This window comes from Sorex fumeus, unplaced genomic scaffold (assembly GCF_029834395.1).
Source record: "Sorex fumeus unplaced genomic scaffold, SorFum_2.1 ptg000006l, whole genome shotgun sequence".
Classification (NCBI taxonomy): Eukaryota; Metazoa; Chordata; class Mammalia; order Eulipotyphla; family Soricidae; genus Sorex; species Sorex fumeus.
Genome location: NW_026606063.1, coordinates 36143733 through 36163018, shown reverse-complemented (window position 1 = coordinate 36163018; position 19286 = coordinate 36143733).

Genomic DNA, 19286 nt, shown 5'->3' with positions numbered 1-19286 from the left:
CTCCTTCACTGTTGGTGGGAATGTCCACTGGTTCAGCCCTTCTGGAAAACAGTATGGACGATTCTCAAAAAATTAGAAATTGAGCTCCCATTTGACCCAGCAATACCACTCCTGGGAATATATCCCAGAGAGGCAAAAATGTATAGTCGAAGTGACATCTGCACTTGTTTGTTCATTGCAGCCCTCTTTACAATAGCCAGAAACTGGAAGAAACCTGAATGCCCAAGAACAGATGACTGGTTAAAGAAACTTTGGTACATCTACACAATGGAGTACTATGTAGCTGTTAGAAAAGATGAAGTCATGAAATTTACATACAAGTGGTACAATATGGAAAGTATCATGCTAAGCGAAATGAGTCAGAAAGAGAGGGATAGACATAGAAAGATTGCATTCATCTGGGGGATATAAAGTAACAAAGTATGAGATTAATACCCAAGAATAGCTGAGATCAGCACCAGGAGGATTACTCCATAACTTAGAGGCCAGCCGGGTATCCTAGAGGAAAGGGCTATTCAGATAGAGAAGAGAGCACCAAATAAAGGATGTTTGGAGGATCCTCCCAGGAGGGGAGATGCATGTCGAAAGTAGACTATGGACTGAACATGTTTGCCACTCAATGCCTCTTTTGCAGACCACAACACCCAAAAGGAGAGAGAGAACACAGGGGATTGCCCTGCCACAGAGACGGGGGGATGGGGGGATGGGGGTGGGAGGGATATTATCCATGGTGGTGGAAAATGGGCACTGGTGGAGGGATGGGTATCTGATCATTGTATAATTGAAACCAAAGCACAAATAATTGTAAATCTACAACTTTAAAAAAAAATAAAATAAAATAAAGGGAAAAAAATTAACCTATAGATTCTGAGTAATTTTTCATAATAAAAATATAAATAAGAAATCTGCACTGTCCACTGTAGCACTGCCATCCTTTTGTTCATCAATTTGCTCAAGCGGGCACCAGTAACGTCTCCATTGTGAGACTTGTTGTTACTGTTTTTGGCATATCGAATACGCCATGGGGGGCTTGCCAGGCTCTACCATGTGGGCGGGATATTCTTGGTAGCTTGCTGGTCTCTCCAAGAAGAACAGAGGAATCGAACCCTGGCCAGTCACATGCAAGGCAAATGCCCTACTGCTGTGATATCGCTCCAGCATTGCTCAAAATTTATGTTACACATTTCTAATATGCTAATTAAAAAGGGAAAACATAGCATGAAAAGTTAACCTTATAACCATTTTTATCATAGCAAAATTTGAGAATTTTAAGTTTTGCTCAATATTTCTGTTATCTTATAAAATGTTATTAGTTCAGTAAATAGCAACTAAACTTTAAGTAACTTAGCACTCAAAAGTTAATTCTAACCCCAGAAATTCCGTATAGTTAAAAAACTGAAAATAAAGCTTGAAAACTTGGTTATGAGTCACCTCTAAATAAATTCACATTTTTTACATGGAAACTGTTTAGAACATTCAAGTATTTATATGCTATTCCAGTGCCCAAGTAGGCTTTTTAATATCTTCTAAAATTCTTACTCAAGTGAAAAAACAGTAACATAATTTATTATAAGTACCACTCATTCATCCTCAAAAATGTTTGAAGCATACATGTGAAGAAACTAAGTTTTGAATGGATATTTTTCATCCCATGGATGATGAAAGGTCTAAGCTCTGTTAAGAAGACAGTGGTTTTATGTAAACTATCCATTAGACTCTGAGCTCATGAAGACATGTGGTCTTGTATTAATTGTGTACTCAGCATCTGCTAAAGCATCTGGGTTTTGGCCAACAGTCAATGAAAGCCATTGAATGGGTGAATAAATGATTAAAAGTATGTTAAGAATTAAATGTGGTAAGTGGTACAAATACCTGCAGTTACTTGTAAGAATCCACTAAGACCACTTTCACTTTTTGTGACGTAAAGGCCCTGTCCTCTGTGGCAGAAGATTAGGCCTGGGGCATTGACATCAGCAATGAAAGTCCCTAAGCCATCTGATCATCTGGTCAATTCCCAAATGCCTCAACTAATGTTGAGTCCTGATAGAGTATCTTACAGTAATTCTGCTTTATTGCTATGAACTTTCTCACTTCCTCTTTCTGGTTTTTGTCTTTTATAGAACTTTGTGTAACATGACAGTACTCAAATAAATCACACTATCATTATAATGTGATGATATCATCTTTCCCAAAAGTCTCAAATATAGTATTCCTTTCAATTTCTTCGCATATAGAAACCAAGACATTTTTAAAGCAATAGTAATTTAATAGCCAAACTGACTATCTGAAGGCAGGAAAAAAGGTGACACCTGGCCTATAACATCATTCTAATGAGTTTTATATATTATTCACATAGAAATCAAGTAACGTGCTAGACTCTTGTGGCAAGAAATCATGGTTTTTTTTCATAGTCAGGTAGACTTTTACTCTTTCAACAATTTCCACAGTTTAAGCAATGCCACAAAATTATGTTGCAGGTAAGTGTGCTTCTTTAGTAGAAAATATATATTTTTGTCTGTATTTGAACATTTGAATAAGATAAAATATGAAAAGATTGATATAATAGAGTATAAATTTGAATGAATGGGAGAAGAGTAATCACCACCATCACTTGGATGAAAAGATTCCAGAGACTTGGAAAGAATGCTGAGATTAACCTCGCCCTCCATAGCTATTGGTCACTTTGATGAACAGTGTGGGGTCAGTTTACTGCTTTCTAAAGATTTGGGGAAGTAAAACATGGAGCTACTGGGATGGACTTGAGGAATGGAGGTCCAGAAGAGAGGAAACTACAGATAAGTTATCATATACCTATGGTACTTTCATCCTCAAGGCATTTTCTCATCTCTCAACAGCAAGGAGCAGGAAACCATAAAGTGAAGCAAAAAATGACAGATAAGATGCTATAAAGGTTAGTAGAGCATTGAGCTGTCTGCCACTATTGGAATAAAAATATTGAAATTCAAAGACCATGAAGGATATAGGTCTTGGTAACCTAGAGTAAGTCTGGAGTGACACCATATTGTCACAGATAAAATTTCAAAAATAAAGTGAATTAAACTATCTGGACTTGTGATTGAGTTAAAATGATGTGCCTCAAAGACTTTTACTAAAAGAAAAGAAGATGTTCTTAAGAATGAGTGAAATATTGTGTAAATTTTAATTTTCTAAAACAATATTTGATTTTAAATTTTAAAAAGTTACTGAGAATGATAATAGCCAGAAACAAATGAAAGACATTAAGGTGAAAAAGATAATAGAGGGACCAGAAAGATAGTACAATGGGTAGGGTACTTGCCTTGCATAGGGCCAATCTGGGTTTGATCCTTGGCACCCCAAATAGTACCCCAGCCCCAAGAGGACTAATCCCTGAGCACAAAGCTAGGAACAAGCCCAAGCACCTCTGAATGTGGCAGAAAGAAGGAAGGAAGGAAGGAAGGAAGGAAGGAAGGAAGGAAGGAAGGAAGGAAGGAAGTGATAGTGACAGATTAATAAAATAGAAATAAAAAATTGAGCCTTTCCAAAATCATAATGCAAAAATGCAATATATTAGAAATTTCACTGTAGATGTATCAAAAAGATCAGTGAGCTGAAATACAGTAAACTAGAAAATATCCAGATTCAAGCATAGAGAATAATAATAGAACATAGAAGAAAGCCTAAGAAGCTTGACCTCTAGTAGGAGCTGAAATTTAAAAGAAATAAATGAGAAGTTTGGAACATCCAGTTAATCATTAAAGGGACCTCTACATTAAAATAGAAATTTTCTATTCTTTTGACTAAACTCTAACAGAAATTCAGTATTTCCTTCCCTCTCTTACAAAAGAGACGGTTCTTATCAACACACTCTTAGTTCCTCTTTATGTCAGAAGCATATCTATAATACTAACATCGGCATAACATTGCTACCAAGAGAAATGTGATGGGTTATACCACATTGCAGAAGTTGAAGTTTTAAAATATCATGCATATCACCTATTTAACATGAGCTAGTCATTATAGCTGTACCTACTAATATGTTTTTTAAAATTTAGCACAGCATCTGCCTTGCACATGTCTGACCCAGGTTCGATTCCTTTGCCCCTCTCGGAGAGCCCAGCAAGCTACTGAGAGTATCTCACCCGCACAGCAAAGCCTGGCAAGCTACCCATGATATATTCGATACGCCAAACACAGTAACAAGTCTCACAATGGCGATGTTACTGGGCCTGCTCCAGCAAATCGATGAATAATGAGAGGACAGCGCTACAGTGCTACAGTATTTCAAAATATAACATATTTTACTTGTCACTGTCATTGTCACTGTCCTCCCATTGTTTGTCGATTTGCTCGAGCAGGCCCAGTAACCTTGCGAGACTTGTTACTGTGCTTGGTGTATCGAATACGTCACGGGTAGTTAGCCAGGCTTTGTCGCGTGGGCGAGATACTCTCAGTAGCTTGCCAGGCTCTCTGAGAGGGGCAGAGTAATTGAACTCACGTTGGCCGAGTCGGCCGCGTGCAAGGCAAACGCCCTACCCACTGTGCTATCACTCCAGAACATATTTCACCGTATTACCAAAATTAATATATCTATATAATTATTTCCTTAATCATATGCATGCGTTAAAAATGTAGTTTTGCCAGTAAAATTATGTTATCCATAGAAAATCCCAAAAGTGCTCAAATTAATAAACTAATTCTTATAGCAGGATCCAAAATCTATGCACAAAAATAAGTTGCATTTAAGATATACCAGCAACGAATAACCCAAAAAGGAAGTGAGTGGTTTTTCACAAAAATATTGCGGCCAAGGTAGCTAAATAAGGGAGAATCTGTGGAGCACCCCTACCAGGATTACAGTAAAATCAACACCAAAAGTTAAAGAATCCTTTCTGAGGTCTCACCATAAAGGACGCAGGAACCATTCTCCCCAGGAAACAAACTGCATTCTGGAGTAAGAAGAAGTAACCAAAAATGAAAAGTTAAGCACCAGGGCTGTCTGGGGAGAGAACTCAAAGGACAGGAGTGCTTGTTTTGGATGCCAAAGACTGAGTTTGATCCTGGTACCACCTGGTTTCCTGAACAATGAGGAACACACGCTAGTAGTTCCTGAGCACCACTCTGTATGGCCCAAAAGCAAAAGTTAAGCCCTAGGGTGGCCAGAACAATAGTACAGTGAGTGGGTAGCATGTTTGCTTGCATGTGACAGACTGAGGTCTGAACCACAGTACCCCATATGGTTCCTTGAGCCCACCAGGTATGATCTCAGAGTACAGAGCTAGGAGTAAGCCCTGAGCATAGCTGTGTGTGACCACAAAACAAATAAGGGAAAAAAATTATGCTCTAGGTACAGTGAGGTAAGGAAGAATTCACCTATACTGATGGATAAAGATAAAAACCCCTAGGACCTCATGCACAGGAGAGCTTTTATTTAGCTCTCTGAATCAACAATCTTATGAATGCTCACTAAATAAAGAAATAAACTAGAGTTAGCTTCAAAGTGGAAAAAGAAAGAATGAGAAAAACCTAGACAAAAATTACTGACTACAAAAAAAATTACTACTATAAAGAATGTTAAATTAAAATACACAATAAGAAACGGGCTTAACAGCAGAATGCCAGAGGCTAAGCTGTGAGCTTAAGGGTGAGGTTGAGGAAACCATAAAAATAGAACTATGAAACAGAATGAGGAAAGTTGTTTTTTTTTAAAGAAAGAAAACATTAAAGATATATAGAATAGCATCGAGCCAAATAACATTCCATAATAAGGATCCCAGAAGAAAAGGAAAAAGGCAAGAAGGAAGAATTATTGGTGACAGAGATAATAGCTGAAAAATTCCCCAACTTAAGGATGGAGACATATATACTCAGTTCCAGAAAGCACAAAACCGTCACATAAAGTAAATTCGAATAGTTGAATACCAAGACACATTTTAATTAAAATGGCAAAAGCCAAAGATAGAGTTAAAATCCTGAACTCAACAAGAGCAAAGATGCACATATGAGGGGATTCTACATGACTCACAGCATATTTAACAAATTAAAGCCTAAAGAAGACTAAAAGGGAATGCTATGGAATGCCAACATGTTAAATAAAAAAAATACATCCAACCAAGAATACTCTATTGAGCTACATTTTTACTTAATTTTTTAAAAAACAATATAAAGCTTTTTAGAGAAGAAAAAATTAAAGAAATCCAAGGCAAGAAATACTAAATGGCATTTTATAAAGGCAGTGAAACCCTACTAAGAAGTAGTAAAATTCTTAAGAAATTGTGGGAATATAGGAGAACCAATAATGGGGTCTATTAGAAAAACTCAAGACTTATTTGCTTTAACTTTAATGGGTGATATAAACCTAGACCCTAGAGGTAAATTTTATGGTGTTATCAAAAGTTCATAGAAAAAAACAAAGAGAATCAAATAGAAGATGATTTGTATAAAGCTCAAGCAATAGCACAGCGGTAGGGTGCAACTAGCTCGGCCGAACCGGGTTCGATTTCTCCGTCCCTCTCTGAAAGCTCGGCAAGCTACCAAGAGTATCTCACCCGCATGGCAAAGCCTGGCAAGCTACCCGTGACATATTCGATATACCAAACACAGTAACAAGAAGTCTCAAAATGGAGATGTTACTGGGCCTGCTCGAGAATAAAGCAGAAAGATATAGCAAAGTAAATGGGGAGAAAAAAAAATAAGACCAAAGAAACAAAGTCAAACTTCACAAACATCCAGAATCATTATAGAAAATTGACAATAAATTCCTTTATAACAATAATTTCACTGCACATCAATGTACTGAACTTGACAATTCATAGGTAGCACTGCAGCACTCTAGCACTGTCCGCCCATTGTTCATTGATTTGCTAGAGCGGGCACCAGTAACGTCTCCATAGAGAGACTTGTTGCTACTACTACTATTTTTGGCATATCGAATACGCCACAGGGAGCTTGCCAGGCTCTGCTGTGTGGGCGGGATACTCTCGGTAGCTTGCCCGGCTCTCCGAGAGGGACGGAGGAATTGAACCCAGGTTGGCCTCATGCAAGGCCAGACAATTCATAGGTACAGAGAGAAAAGATAGATCTGGAAACAAATTCCTACCTGTTTATAGTACATCCACTTGACCTTCATGGTAAATACAGACTCAATGTAAAAGGTTGGTAAATTACAGCATTAAAAAGACATTAATGAAGATGTGGTATATATATATATGTATATATATATATGATATACATATATGATATAGGGCTGGAGCCATAGCACAGTGGTGTGGCGTTTGCCTTGCACGCAGCCAACATGGCCGACTCGAGTTCAATTCCTCCACCCCTCTCGGAGAGCCTGGCAAGCTACCGAGAGTATCTCGCCCCCACGGCAGAGCCTGGCAAGCTACCCGTGACATACTCGATATGCCAAACACAGCAACAACAAGTCTCATAATGGAGATGTTACTGGGCCCGCTTGAGCAAATCGATGAACAATGGGAGGACCGTGATACTGTGATATGATATACATGTGTGTGTGTGTATATATATATATATATATATATATATATATATATATATATAATGCAGCTGAAAGCAGCAGCTGAATAATGCAATTTGCTGCAATTTGGATGGAATTGGAAGATATCATGTTAAATGAAGCAAGTCAAAAGAAGAATAAACACAGGACATTTTTATGGCACATATACAAGGGAATGCAAAGTGTTAAATAGGGGGATAACTTCATCACCCTTGACCACAGAATATAGGAAGGAGCACAGCAAAGGTAGAAATCAAGGAAGATAGCAAGAAGTAGCATCAGGAAGTAAAGCAAGTGGGTGGTGGAAGGGCTTAAGGAACTTGGATACATCTGTTGTGTAGAAGACTAGTATGGCTTTATATGAAAACCACAGAGTCAACAACACTGAAAGCAGAAGATACAAAACACAACAACCAAACTTAAAAATGTGCCTGTCAAGAAGACAGGCTAAGGGTAGAGAGAGAGGAAGGGAGGAACCTGGGAACACTGGTAGATGGAAGTTAATAGTGCTGGTGAGATTAGTGCTGGAATTTAGTGTGCCTGAAACTCAATATGAATATTTTTGTATATCATGATATCACGATAAACATAAATTTTAATTAAAAAATAAAAATAAAATTTTAAAAGGCATGAATGACCATATTTTTATCATTCAAAGTGCATTTCATACTAAAAAAGGTAACAAGAGACAGGACACTACATACTGAGTAAGAAGTAAATTCATGAAGAGGACTTAACACTCAAAATTTATGCCCCAAATGAAGGAGCACCATAATATATACATAAAGCTTCTAGTAGTCCTGAAGAGAGCTGTAGTCTGCAACACAAAGTAGGAGGAGATTTTAATAGTTCACACTTACTATTGGATAGAACAACCAGGAACAAATATTATTAAGAAAACAATATCTTTAATAAGGTATTGTAGGGCTAGGGTTAAAAGATATTTAAAGGACTTTCTACCCTTCAAAGCCAAATACAAATTCTTCTCACAGACCACAGACTGGGACACAAGAAAGTGTCAATAAAATCACGAAGATTGAAATTACATCTAGTACCTTTTCAGTCCATAGTGCTATAAAGGTAGAAATTAACCATAAAAAGAAAGCTGGGAAAAACACAAACACCTGGAGACTAAACAACATGGCACTGAAAAACTAATGGGTCATTGAGGAAATTAAAAAAGAAATAAAAGAGTTCCTGGAAACAAATGAGAATGAAGACAGAGCTATGAGACCATATGGGACATAGCAAAAGACAGTGCTGAGGGCATTTCATAGTATTGCAGACTTACATAAAGAAATAATCAAATCTCACATTTGAGAGAACCAAAAAAGAGACAAATGAAACCCAATGTCAGTAGAAGGGAAAATATTACAAAGAACGTAAATTAAAAAATAATAGTAAAAAAAATCAATGGGACCAAGTGGTTTTGGGGGGGAAGACTAACAAGATTGACATGCACTTAGCTAGACTTAAGAAAAAAAGAAATGACGCTAATAAGTAGAATAGCAGAAGGAAGGGGATAAATTACAATGAAGACCACAGAAATACAAAGGATCACTAAGAACTCACAATGAGTAACTTCATGACATTATATTGGATAATGGGAGAACACACCTGTTGTTGGGAGGGGGATCAGCAGGTCCCTTACTGAACTAGAGTTGGTTACATACAAGGCAACCCTTATTCTATTCCTCTAACTCCTAAACTGGAGAATTTAGAAGAAATGTCACTTTTTAAAAATCCTACAGCATCCCAGGATCAAATACAAATTCTGACCTGGTCAATTTCAACCAAGGACATTAAAATAGCAATCAGAAATCCCCAAAAAATAAAATTCCAAGTTCTACTATTGAGTTCTACCAGATCTTCAGGGATGACTTATTACTTATCCTAATCAAGTTCTTGACAAAAAGTCAAAGAAATGGGAATTCTTCTGAAAAGTTTTCATGAGGACATTATTCTGATATCAAAAACAGATGGATATCACACCAAAAAAAGGAAACTACATATGGATATCCTTCTTGAACACAGATGCCAAAATCTTCAATAAAATATTAATGAGCTGAATTAACAATGTGTTGAAAGGATTTCACATTGTTACCAACTTAGAATTATTCTAGGAATTCAAGGATGGTTCAACATATGCAAATCAATTAATGTGGCATATCACATTTTAAAAAAACCCATAAAAATCATATGAATAAATAGATGGAGAGAAAACTTTTAATAATAAGATTCAATGTCAAATGATATTGATAAATTTCACAAAATGGGAATAGATGTATAAATTTCACAAAATGGGAATAGATGTAACTTAGTTAAGGCCATATGCAAAGAAAACACAGCTTGATTGCTGGCAGCTTATTGCTCACAGAGCACCACTGGGTTTAGTCGTTTTTGACTTTAGTCCATAAAACCCACGGAAGAAAACATAGCTAACTCTTCATGACATTGGATTCAGTGACATTCCTGCTGATGGATTCAGTGATACCTCTGTTGATTCAACTCTAAAACAAAGAAAAACCAAATAAATAAACAAATACATTTATATAAAACTAAGAAATGCTTCTTTACTTCAAAAAATTATCACTGAAAAGAAATCCTAATGAATGGGAAAATACTTATACAACGTACTTCTATCCATATAAAGAACTCATGAAAGTCAACAACAAAAAACCCCAAGCAACCCCACCAAAAAGTTGAGTGAAAAGCTATTAAAACAGTTATTGAAGGAAGACTGCCAGATTAGAAAGCCAACAGGTACATTAAAAAACGCTGATCTCTACTGATGATCAGGGTAGCATAAATCAAAAGACAATGAAATGTCACCTCACACCACTGAGAACAGCCTATACCAAAAAGGCCAGAAACTACAAACACTGAGGTATGTGAAAGAAAGTAATTCGAATTCAATGTTGGTGGGAGTGTAAATTGGTTCAACCCCTAAGGAAAACAGTATGGGGAATTCTCAAAAACTTAAAAATAGAGTTACCATAAGATCCAACAATTCTGTTCCTAGTTTTGAGCCAAAGAAATGCAAAACTAACTTGAAAAGATAAACACATAGCGATGTTCATTTCAGTACTATTTATCATAGCCAAAATCTGGAAACAATCCAAGAGCAGGGATGTGCAGTCCATTTTACTTGAATTGGGGGTGCAGGGAACTTTTTTTCTCCAGTAAGAAAGTACAGATTCTAGGCATGAGGGCCAAAAAGGCAAAGCCCCTTTTATTGATTACATTAATTTATAGACAGTATTCCCAAATTGCTCCTTTCTTCACATGCTCCCAGTCACTTGGGAGGGCTGTTGCCAGGCAGGAGAGCAGGGAGAAGATAATGGTCTTCTTCTGATATTGTAGCTTGGACTTTATTTCAGTTGGTGGTGCAGCTCTTCCCAGGGGATCCAGACAATCTCCTGCTGGCTAAGTGCAAGCAACTCATCCATGCACTTGGCCTGGAATTCTGCATCTCAATAGTTTTCTGGGCTCCTGAGAGGAGTCTTTTGTGTCAAAGGAAACTTTACCAGGCCCCCTTATTTTTTCTGCCTGAAACAATAACAAAACTGTATGATTTTGAACTTGGCAGTGAGGACTGACGTGTGACACTGAAAGAAAAGGCAACAAAAGAAAAAAATTAATTGTCCTTCATCAAAATTTACAAGTTTTTAATAGTATTTAAAGTATTTTCAAAAATTTGTATATAAAAATGCATTCCATGAAATGGAAAATGTATTTGTAAATTGTAACTGAACCTAGAAAACTCCTACAGCTCAGCATAATTTGACTTAAAAAAGTGAGCAAAGAGCCTCAATAGGCCTTTCTCCATAGAAGACAGACAAAAGGTTGATAAATACATAAAAAGATGCTCAACATCAGTAATCTTTACGAAGTGCAAATCCAAACCACCATGAGATAACACTTCACATCTATTAGGATGCCTGCCATCAAAAAGAATAAAATTATAAGCATTTCGAGGTTGTAAAACAATTTGAACCCCAGGGTTTTGTTAATGGGAATATAAAACATTAAGAAAGTTCCTCAAAAAATATTAAACATAGCTTTACCATGTGATCTGGAAGTGCCACTTCTGGTTATATACCCAAAATAATTGAAAATGAAGAGGGAAAGATCAATACCTATGTATATGTGCTACGGCAGAGCCTGGCAAACTACCAATGGTGTATTCAATATGCCAAAAACAGTAATAATAACGGGCCTCACTTTGTGTTCCTGGAGCAAGTAGACGCCATTGGGCTACACTAGTAAGTGACAGAGACGAATGGAAGCGTTACTGGTGCCCACTTGAGTAAATCCATGAACAACGGGGCAACAGTTCTACAGTGCCATAGTGCTACGTATATGTGTTAGAAGCAGCATCATGGTCACGGTCCTTCCATTGTTCATCGATTTGCTCGAGCGAGCCCAGTAAGGTCTCCATCATGAGACTTGTTGTTACTGTGTTTGGCATATCGAATACGTCACGGGGAGCTTGCCAGGCTCTGCCGTGCGGGCGAGATACTCTGGGTAGCTTGCCGGGCTTTCTGAGAGGGGCGGAGGAATCGAACCCGGCTCGGCCTGGCTGGCTGTGTGCAAGGCAAACACCCTACCGCTGTGCTATCGCTCCAGCAGCATAAATTGTAATAACTAAGTGTCTTTTGATAGACAAATGTGAAGGGTTAGGAGTTGGTGCTTAAACCCACATCTCCCATGCTGGGTCCAAGTCTTGGAGTCTGAAGATAATTGACCAGGAGCAAGGTTTAGGCTGAACAAAGTTAGTTTATTGAGAGACAGTACATATGTCAGACAGACACAGTAGAGGTTTCCACGGAGGCCTCTCTAGCATTCTTAGAAGATCACTAGGCTGCTTCAGGCCAGAAGCACCCTTCTATAGAGAGTTTAGTCCTGGGAGGGAGAAAACAGAGGACCAATTTTGAGAAGAAAACTAACTGTATATAAAATACTCTAAGCCAATCATAGAAAAAGGATAAGAAATACATGAATTTGAATCAACTATCAGAAGTTTTAAGCTAATCATATCACTGTGTCACTGTATCACTGTCATCTGTTGTTCATCAATTTACTCGAGGAGGCACCAGTAACATCTCCATTCGTCCCAGCCCTGAGATTTTAGCAGCCTCTCCTTACTTTATGATTACTTACTTTATGATTAGTTTTCCATAAGCTAATCATATAAATAAAATAAAATGTACATAAATAATTTTAGCCTGTCCTTAGAAGGGAATTCTGTGACTAACTCTAGGAATTTGGGCCAAAGACATAGAAAGTTTATGTCTTTCTGAGCAAACTGATAAAGCAGGAGTGCCTAGGTCAATTCTAGGAACGAGGTGGGGTAAAGAATGGAGCAATTGTGGGGCCTCTAGAATCTGCTAGGTAGAATTGATTATCTCAGTCTACTAGGCCTTTAAAACAGGGGCTAAACTAGGCATCTTTTCAGGGGTAGTGGTGGGGGGTTGCTAGACCATTTAAAAATGGGTAAAACAGTATTTAGTATATATACAATTAATACTATTAGCCAGACAAAGAAAAAGATTGATCTGTACTGCAACATGGATAAGCCTTAAGAAATTTGCTTGAGTAATATGAAGCAGATACGAAAATAAATATAGGATTCCTAGAGTAATCAAAAATAGAGCAACAGAAAGTACAAGGTGGGTGCCAGGGACTGTGGAAGAGGGGTGGATAACTAGTGTTTAATGGGGGTGTCATTTCAGTTGAGTAAAATAAAGCACTGGTTATAGATGGCAGTGATGGTTACCCAGCAATGTATATAATGTATTGAATATGATTAGGATGACAAATGTTATGTGACATATATCTGATTACTGTTTTAAAAAATAGATTATTTGGTTGATCTATTTTCACCAGATAAAATTTCTGGAATTTGAAATGTTTATGAATTTGATACTAAAAGTACCCTTTTATGGAGTGAGACAATGAAGATAAATGGAAGGATATAGAGGAAATAAGAAAAAATAGCTGTTAAAAAGGACTAGATGTGATAAATCCTAAGCCATATTAAATGTTTAAAATAAGAATACCACAACATAGGCTTCAAAAAGGTTTAAAATTAAAGGAGGCAACAATAGGAGAAAAACAATTGAGAAGGGATTTTTTTTTCTCCTCTCTGTGGGTAAGAATTTCATTTTAGGGCTATGGTAGTAGTGCTCAGGGACTACTCCTGGCTCTGCTCAGGGGAACATGAAGTGCCAAGGATCAAACCTGGGCATCTAGCCTACAAAGCATACGTGCAACCCTTTGGGCTATGTCTTCAGCCCTTTGAGAAGGAAAACATTAATTAAAATGTTCAGAGATCCTAGAGTGATCTGAGAAGTGATAAAAGTACGAATCATGGTTTATTTTAAAATGGTAAGTATTTAGAATAAAATACCAGAGTAATGATTAAAAGAAACAGGTTCAAGTGAATAAAAAAATTTTAAGGGGTGGAATGCAGTAATAAAATTAATGATTGATTCCATGGAAGGAAAGAATAGAGAAAATAAACAAACCAAAAATTAATTAGACAAGAAAACAACAGGTTAAGATGAAGGACATAAACCTAAATATGTCTATGAATGCTTGAAATAGAAACTAGACATACAATTAAAAGACCAAGTTTTTCAAACAATTTAAATATATAATATAATGTTGGTTATATGATTCATACTTTAAATACAGAGTCACAGAATCATTGAAAGAGGTTGAAAACGTCTGCAAATGTAAACTAGAGGAAAACTGTATTGTCATGGTGATGTCATACCAAGCAAACATTCAGCCAACGGGCATCATTACAAAGACCACCATTTCATAAAAGAACCAGCCAGAAGGAAATTACAATAACCCTAACTTTGCTTAAACTAAAGACTACTACTTTATAGTATATAACATATGAAGCAAAACTGAGTTAAAAATGTAACAATTATTTCTTAGTTAATTAAAATAAGCAGGTTAAATCACCAGAGGAGAGTTGAACAATTAAACAATTGTTAGGAGACTAAGCAATTAACAAAAAATATTAACAAATTTGACTTCATTGTCTTGCCAGATTAGACATAAAATATAATAACTGAAAAATATTAAAATGACAATACTATGAAATTTGTCTATGGAAAATATTAAAATTATAGAAATGCAAAAACATGGCTGGGGAGATAATCAAAAGGCTGCAGACTTTTGACTACATGTTTTGTAGCACTAGAATTAGACCCCTGGCTTCACCAGGTTGGAATATGTTCCTCCCTCCACTATAGAGTACAGCCCTGATATACTCAAACACTGCTGGGTCTGAGTAGCACAAGCATCACTTTGCTCAAAACTAGCACTAAATCCTTGGGCCCTCAGTGTTGGATGAAGTGTTGTTAAAAGTGTTCTTGGAGCTCCAAGCAATACCAGGGATAACTCCCAATTTCTTTTAAAAAGCTCTAAAAATACAAAACAGTTTGTAGGGAAATTTGCAGAATTAAACGGTACTTCAGAAAGGAAGTGACTCAGATGAATGCTCTGAGTATCTTTCACAAGAAACTTAAAAATAATGCTGGACAATAAACTTGTTAAAGGGTTAGGAATACTAGAATGAATAAAAGCTAAAGAACTTTTGAGAAGATTAGTAAAGTCACAATTTAGAATTCTGATAAAACTTCTAAAATGTATAAAATTCTTTTCAGGAAGGAGAGAAAAGTTAGGAATAGGAAAGAAGAAGAGGAAACCATGTTGTTGGCATCACTATAGGTGACACTATAGGTGACACTACAGTACTGGGAAAAGATTTAAGCCACTGCATTTTAGGATGAATAAGCAGCTCAAAGTAGATGGCTCTCAAATTTTTATCATATGTTAATACATTTTATTAGTTGTTCAAAAACATAGACTCATTGTGTTGCACTGTGAATAACACAATATTCATTAAATTTTTTAAGGGCTAAATCTGGCAGAAACTAACTTAGCCAAATAATAAAGGAGGCTGTAAATAGGACAAATTAACTTTTCATGTCTTTTCAATATCCTGTGCTGTAAATTAAAATGTCATTGTTGTGATTCTCCTGCCTATAACATATAAATGAATTGAGCCATAAAGAATCTTTAGACAATCTCAAATAATGGGCATAATACACTCTTAAAATATGTTAACAGTTGAGACTGAGAATCAAAGGTGATACAAATGAAAACAGGTCATAATCCTGAATTGCATGTTGAAGCAGAAGGCAAAGCAGAAAACGGGCAGTTAATTAAATACATATTACTGTTATAAAAGGGCATTTTGAGAAAAAAATGGTGCAATAGAAAGTGGCTCAGGGGCCTTCAGGATTATACCCTGCTATGTTCAAAGGAACTTGTGGTACCAGGGATCAAATTAGGGTCAGCATATGCAAGTCACGTGCCTTATTCTCTAAACTATTTCTCTGACCCCAGTATTTAAAGTTTTTAATGTGCAGTGGAAATTATTTCTTGATTGCTAATTTATCCAATCTATGTTGGCTTTTTGATACTTCAGAAAATAATAAATGTCTAAATTATTTCTTTATTATCAGTAGCATATAAACACAGTAGAGAAACCCGTGTCACAAATATATTCTTGGGAATGGAAAAGGAGAATATGTAAATCTGTAACAAGTTCAAGGTTTTAGTTTTTAGGTTTTATCTAAAATCATTATAGCAATACTATATCTTTAAAAAGTGGTTTTAATCATCATCACATTAATAATAATTTTCTGATTTTAATTGTAGTCCCTAAATGTAAAATAATTCTCTTGATTTTTTTTAAGTGTGGTTTTGTTTTGGGGCCACACCTAGCAATACTCAGGGGTTACTTCTGACTCTGCAGTCAGGAATCATTCTGGCGGTGCTCGGAGGACCTTAAGGGATGTTGGGGATCCAACCCGGGCCATCAGTAAAAGGCAAATTTCCTATCTGCTGTACTATCTCTCCCTCTGACTTCTGATTTTTGATTTTTAAGAAATTCATGTTAAGCACTTAGGATGATGGCATCTCACATCTGAAAAATACTAAAAATACTCTTAAAGTGTCTCAAAAAAGTAATCTGCAAAGAACAACATGATAAATGTGGTCAAAATGCAACAAAGTTGGGATTTTGAGTGAGGGATAAATGGTTCTATTTTTGCAGGTTCTCTGTAAATTTGTAATCATTTTAAAATTAAAAGTTAATTCATGAGGAATATATTGATTGATATGTTCTAATAACACCAAACATTAGCCAAGTGGCACAAATGCTGGCTGACTTTGACAGTGTGGGAAGGTCAGACTGCAGCTGAATCTCACCAAGACAATATTCATGAAAAACCAACTAGTCCCTGACGTTCTATTTGCTCTCAATGGAATAAACATCTCCGAATGCAGCGGCCATGTGTACTTGGGTCGAGAACTTAACATGAGGAATGACTTGGCGCCAGAAATGCACAGAAGGAAGAGGGTGGCATGGAATGCCTTCAAGATCATCGAAGAAGATGTTAAGAGGATGAAGAACCTCCGGCTCTGGGCACATCTTTTCGACATCACTGTTCTTCCTGCACTAACCTACGCCTCAGAGACCTAGGACCTACGAAAACAGAACAATGCTATTCGGGTATCTCAAAGAGGAATCAAAAGAGCTATGCATGGAATATCACATTTCACTCAAGTGAGAAGGAATCTGGAGGAATAATGAATTCAATGATGATCAAGAATCAGGGATGCTGTCTCATTTGCCAAGGCATCAAAAATCAGATGGGCCAGACATGTAATGCAATTTAGAGGCAACCGCTGGACTAGAAGCTGTTACCGACTGGATTCCACAAGACGTCAAAAGACTTATGGCTGCCCACCTATGAGATGGTCAAACTTCTTCATCAGAACCCTGAACAAACGGCTTGAGGCTCTTTGTGTTCCTGGAGCGAGCAGATGCCATTGGGCTATACTAGCACACGACAGGGATGAATGGAGACGTTACTAGTGCCCACTCGAGCAAACTGAAGATCAACGGGATGACAAGTGATACAAGTGAATTAAAATAGCTTGCTGACTAAGTTCTCAAACATTGAATGGAATGGAATTAAATACTCATAATTTGTGTACATGTTTTCTTGTTTGACATTTTTGCTTAAAGATTATTCACTCCTAATTAGATTTCTAAGCTTGTACTTTCCACACACTATCAAATTAAATTATTCTAAAAGAGTACATCTCATTCTTACTTAGGCAGCATTTGGTTTATTTTGGACTTCTTTGTATGTTGACTATCTTTGAGGTAATTCATGGATCCATTGTGCCTCTGTCAGAGGAGGATAGGAGGAGGAAGAAGTATCAGTTGTCTATTTTGAATATCATTTGCAAGGCTAAATCACTAACTTGACTTAGTGTTTAGATTCTGAACAAAACAGATTCTTTGGGCATAAGAATGATATGTCCGGTACAAAAGTAAGATCAAAATGGATTAAAGACCTCAACATCAGACCAGAAACCATAAGGTACATTGAAGATAAAGTTGGCAAAACCCTCCAGGACATTGAAGCTAATGGTATCTTCAAAGATGCCACGCCACTGGCCGAGCAAGTGAAAACAGAGATAGATAAATGGGACTATCTTAAACTAAGAAGCTTCTGCACCTCCAAAGAAACAGTGACCAAAATACAAAGACAGTCTACAGAATGGGAAAGGATATTCACCGAATACACATCTGACAAGGGGCTGATATCCAGGATATACAAAATACTGGTTAAACTCCACAAGAAGAAAACATCCAACCCCATCCAAAAATGGGGCAATGAAATGAACAGAAACTTTCTCAAAGAAGAAACCCAAATGGCAAAAAAGCACATGAGAAAATGCTCTACATCATTAATCATCAGGGAGATGCAGATCAAAACCACAATGAGATACCATCTCACACCTCAGAGACTGGCCCACATTCAAAAGAACAAAAGCAACCAATGCTGGCGTGGATGTGGCGAGAAAGGGACACTCCTTCACTGTTGGTGGGAATGTCCACTGGTTCAGCCCTTCTGGAAAACAGTATGGACGATTCTCAAAAAATTAGAAATTGAGCTCCCATTTGAGCCAGCAATACCACTCCTGGGAATATATCCCAGAGAGGCAAAAATGTATAGTCGAAGTGACATCTGCACTTGTTTGTTCATTGCAGCACTCTTTACAATAGCCAGAAACTGGAAGAAACCTGAATGCCCAAGAACAGATGACTGGTTAAAGAAACTTTGGTACATCTACACAATGGAGTACTATGTAGCTGTTAGAAAAGATGAAGTCATGAAATTTACATACAAGTGGTACAATATGGAAAGTATCATGCTAAGCGAAATGAGTCAGAAAGAGAGGGATAGACATAGAAAGATTGCATTCATCTGGGGGATATAAAGTAACAAAGTATGAGATTAATACCCAAGAATAGTTGAGATCAGCACCAGGAGGATTACTCCATAACTTAGAGGCCAGCCGGGTATCCTAGAGGAAAGGGCAGTTCAGATAGAGAAGGGAGCACCAAATAAAGGATGTTTGGAGGATCCTCCCAGGAAGGGAGATGCATGTCGAAAGTAGACTATGGACTGAACATGTTTGCCACACAATGCGTCTTTTGCAGACCACAACACCCAAAAGGAGAGAGAGAACACAGGGATTGCCCTGCCACAGAGACAGGGGGGATGGGGGGATGGGGGTGGGAGGGATATTATCCATGGTGGTGGAAAATGGGCACTGGTGGAGGGATGGGTATCTGATCATTGTATAATTGAAACCAAAGCACCAAAAATTGTAAATCTAC